This window comes from Podarcis pityusensis, assembly GCF_964106645.2.
Source record: "Podarcis pityusensis genome assembly, chromosome: 1".
NCBI lineage: Eukaryota > Metazoa > Chordata > Lepidosauria > Squamata > Lacertidae > Podarcis > Podarcis pityusensis.
Genome location: NC_138028.1, coordinates 89,478,268 through 89,483,493, shown reverse-complemented (window position 1 = coordinate 89,483,493; position 5,226 = coordinate 89,478,268).

The following is a 5,226-nucleotide window of genomic DNA, read 5'->3' as shown; positions in this document are numbered from 1 at the left end:
TCTGCTCCAAGGAGGAAGAGAAGCGTCTGAAAGAGGCCAGAGGCTCCACAGACAGCTGGTGGAAAGAAGAGGTGTTTTCCAGAGCAACAAAGTTCAAGGTATGCTGCATTTCGGGCTAAAAGTGTGAACGCAGGAAGATTAATTCCCTGGTTCACGGAGCTGCGTTTCAAAGAAAACAAAAGCTCCGGAGGAAGAGGCCTACAGCTTGAAGGCTGAAGCCTGCATTCCACAAATTTTTGTGGTAGATAAGATGTCCTATTGAAATGCATTGTTGCTAGGTAACGGTCCTGGAAAGTTACTGGCAAAGGGGCTGGACTCTGAGTGTGAGCCTGGGAAAGCGAAACAAAATCAGAGAATGTTTCGGCTACAAGGTTTACGAGCTCTTGGAAGGGACTTTTCAATAGCAGCCTGAGTTTAGCTGCCAGGTGCAAAGAGCGTAAACAATTTGCAGTTTGCTGCGTGAGAAAGAAAAAAACAGCTGTTGGATTTTGCAGCTTGTTTGGAGGTGAGAGAGGCTTGGCTTCAAGATGGATGCCAAGAAAGGGGGAGGTTTGCCTTGCCCACCTCCCTTAACCAGTGACAATTATTCATCTTGGTCTGTAAAGATGAAGGCCCTGCTGCAGAATCAGAGGCTTTTTGATGTAATTGAAAACCCCATCCCTGCAGCACCAACCAGAGGTTGGGAGTCACAGAATGTAAGGGCCAGGACTGCTATAATTCTGTGTGTCTCAGATGATCAGTTGGTGCATGTTCAGCATTTAGAAAATGCGAAAGAGGTATGGGACACGCTGCGTACAACACATCAGAGAGATGCTGGTTCTTCAGCGTTGCTGTATTTTGAGAAATTGACCAATCTGAGACTTGCGCCTGATGGAGATGTTCAAGCGCACCTGACAGAAATGAAGTTTCTGCGTCAACAGATGGTGGAACGCAATTTCCGTCTTCAGGAGGAAGTGTTTTGCTTCATGATGATAAACAGCCTTAGCCGCACCTACAAGGTTGTTGCCAGTCAGCTTGGTTCCCTACCGGCCGCGCAGCTGACCGCGGAGAGAGTTTGTGCTGTGGTCCTGAATGAACACGACAGACTTGCTGCACTGGAAGAAAAAGACAGGGGGAGGGAAGAACAGAGTTCTAATTCCCCCACTGCTGATGCTACTGGAGAGCATGGAGTAGCATTGAGTGCTGTCCGATGCTACAATTGTGGACAGACTGGGCATCTACAGCGAAACTGTAAGAAGCCGCGCCAGTCAAGAGGAGCAAAGAGCAGCTCTACGAAGCCTCAGGCGTCAGGCAAAAGCCGTACCAAGTGCCAGGTGAAACCTGCAAAGGCTATGATGGCGAAAGGAACCACGCCAGATGTTGGGAACTCGTTCATAATAGACACGGGCGCCACGGTTCATATGTGCCCACACAGAGGGACTATTTTCGACGTTGAGGAAGCAAAGCTTCACTGTGAAACAGGCCAACGGTCAGGAGTTGGAAGCGACTGGAATTGGGACTGTGTATCTTGAGAGTCTGAACTTGACTATAAGCAATGTTTACCTGGTTCCAGAACTGAAATTTAATCTGCTGAGCGTGTCGCAGATTGCAAAGAAAGGACTGAAACTGTCCTATGATGCTAAAAGCTGCAAGATCTACAAAGATGGAGAACTGTTTCTTACTGCCAAAGAGAAAGATGGACTGTATTTGTTGACTTTTGATCAAAGTGATTACATGAAATGTAATTCTTCTGTTTCTAACGAAATCTCTCTTGCAGGTGTGACCAGTGTGAGCACCAAGACCAAGAAGGTCGACAGAGCTTTTCAGCGGGTGTATGCTGATGTGATTGGTCCTCTAGAACCATCTAGAGGCGGTGCACGATTTTACCTTTTGTGTGTGGATTGTTTCACTAATTATTCTTGGGTTTATATGATGGAGAAACCGCAAGAAACTTTAGAAAAGTTTCAGGAGTTTTGTGACAAGGTTAAAAGTATGCATGATGCTAACATTGATTGTCTTTTCACAGATGAGAAGCAAGTTTTTCTGTTACAGAAGTTTCAGAAGTTCCTGGATGGAAAAGGGATAGACCACAAAGTGGCAGTTTCGCAAGAAGCGTGGAACAGGGGGGTCTGTGTGAGGGTGAACAAAGAATTGCAAAAGGGGATGAATGCGCAATTGCTGAGTTCACATTTGCCACATGAATATTGGGCCGAATCGCTAGCGTCCTATCTCCATGTGTGGTTGAGAAAAGTCTCAACAGAGTTGGGATGTTCTCCTTTTGAGAAGCTGTTCAATAGAAAACCTTCTGTGGCCTATTTTAAGGTTTTCGGGTCTCATGTGAGAACAGAAGCTCCAGGTGGAGTAAAGAATGCCAGAGGCATTTTCGTAGGTTATGAAAAAGGTCTCTACAGAGTAATTTTGTCTGAATCTGGTCAGGTGATTCTCACAAAGTTCCTAGAGAGTGCTCCAAAGCAAGAGGGGGTAGTACAGACATTTCCCACAGGAAACGATTCTGATGATGATGATGAGTTTGATCTTATTGAGTTCAGTAGTACTGATGATGACAGCGATAGCTCAGACAGCTCAGTTGTCACAGTCATTGAGAGGAAATCTCACACAATGGATAGACCTTCACAGGTGAAGGAAGAACCACTGATAGCTACTGGTTCTCAACAAAGTCCAAAGGTTGAACCAGTGAGCACAGAGGATCAGAACCTCATACGCAGGTCTGAGAGAGCAACGAAGGGTGTACCACCCAAGAGGTATTCAAAGGAGTTTGCTAACCTTGCATATGTTGCTATTGTAAACGACCAAGGACAGATTGAAGCTGTGTCTGAGTCAGAGACAAAGGCACAACAGAGAGTTGTTAACCGAGGTAATGCGAAGTCACACAACCAGAGAAGTACATTGGTTAAACCAGTGGCGGGTAGTTCCAAGGGTGGAACTGAAACAACAGGGGGATGTTATAAATATAACAACTGTTTGTTTTCTTCTCTGGATGACGCTTTGCTCGCAGCACACATTGATACTTTAGGGGGAGTATGTTACCATAAAGCACCAATGCTGCAGCAAGCAAAGGCTCTAGCAGCTCAGCCAGCTGCTTGTGGCTGGAAAGCCAGACAGGATGTTTGTGACTGTTGCCATGGGAACAAAGGGGCAGTCCATTCTGTACTGAGCACCGGATGTTAGCTCAGTGTGTGTGTGTCATATGACCCGTACTGGATGTACTTGGGAGGAGTTTCTTCTTGCTGTTGTTGAGAGCAGACATGATTCTCTGTACTGATGTAAGAGGCAGAAATAAATGATGTAAATAGTTTTCTGTCTGCTTCTTTCCCCTCCCTGGGGACACCAAAGGGGAGAGAGGAAGAACGGTGTGTTCCTCTCATACATCTGAGAAGAATCGCCGGACCTCGCCTGCTTATCAGCAGAGGTTGGGAGACGCGGGGAGGTCGACAGGAATATCTGCCGGTGCCTACGCTGTGGCACATTCCTCTGACCAGGCAGAACTCCAACACAAAGATGGTCGTAAGTGGAAAAATACCATTGGAATTTTACAGGACTGGTTATCTTCTGGGAAAGCTGCAAAACGGAAATAATATTTTGTCTACAGGGTGTTCAGCTAAAGGAGACAATAGAATTTTCTATTGAAGAAAGGAAGGGACTGAACGCAAGTTTTTGTTCCTGAATAACAATAATCCCTGCAGAGTTACTAAACTTCTGAATTAGAACGTTTCAGCAGCGGAACAAGAGGAAATTGGACTACAACTTGGAAAGAACAATGGGGGGAGTTTTATTAAAGATTTGAAGTTAAATGTCTTAAAAAATAATTATAAAAAGAAAAAGCCAGCAAGGAGTTGGGGGAAATAGGTGATTTATGGACTTTAAGAATTCCAGGCAGATAACATGGTTTGGTGGTCAGGGGGAAATTAAACCGGGGACAGGGGGGGGAGAACTAAAATCCAAAGGCTTGTCAACTTTTTTTTTTCTGAATTGGCTCTTTCTCATCTATTATACTTTTTATTTCTTATTTTTCATATTTCTATTGTGTGGGGTGTCCTTATCATTAAAAAAAGGGAAATTGTGGAATGAAAATGGGGTGGGCCCTGGGGAGAGAACTTTTGTCTTTTATTAGGGGTATTGATGAGGAGTGTATAAATTTTAAATTCGAATAAGGGTCTAAACAAATTAAGTTTCAATTAGAACTGAGAGCTTGTGGAGCCAACAATATGAAAGTGGAATATGGTAGGGGTGGGGGAAGGGGGGAGTCCCGGAAAGTGGATCTATGAAAATAAGGCTTTGAATGTACTTTAATCTTTACTTTCTGTATTTCTGAAAATCTTAATAAATATCATTTAAAAAAAAAAAAATGATTTCACCGGACCTATTCCGAATATGCCTTAGTCTGTTGCAAGTCTATATGTGCTTGTTCTTGCAGAAGTGCCACACGAGCTTCTTCACTATGACAGACCTAGGAGTGAAGAACCATCTTGCACCATTACACTTGGATTTGAGTTCTGCTCCCTCCCCGGCACATCCCATTCTGCAGCAACTTTTTCAAAAATGACTAATAACAGTCAGTGCCATAGGAGCCACTCCTAGGGGCCAAGGGGTCTTCGCCTCCCCCAATAAAATATTTTAGGGGTCTGTTCCCCCCAAGTTGGTGGGCATTGCCATTCAAATAGTGTGTGTGCACCGCATCATGTGATCGATTATGCAGGGCAGGGCCTACCTCTCTCTCACAGACAATGTTTTATTCATGTTGGCAGCCTAGTCAGTGCTGGCATTGCTGGAGGACCATTGCAAGAAAGTGTAAAGAAATGAGGACCAATCTGACCAGATATATACTACTGATCCTTTTGCTGCCCCCTTGTGATGGAAAGCTCTTCTCTGACCATGCAATAATAAAGCTGCAATTCTGCACTCACTTCCCTAAGGGGCTTAATGCTTCTGACCAAGCCTCCATAATGGATGGCTGACAGAATAGAGTATGCAATTTTGTAAATGTGTCTGCTCACTGTCAATACTCAGGTATCATAATAATCTTGTGGCACCTTAAGGAGGGACAAATTCACTGGTATCTAATAAAGTGGACTCTGAGCCTCAAAAGCTTAAGCTTGTTATAAGGTGCCACAAAGCTGTTGTTTTTGGTGCAACAAACTAGTAGGACCACTGCTCTGAAAATCATAAAATATGTTGCTTTCCTCAGGCAAATATTGCTGCTTTCTTTGATGTGGAAATCACTTCCTT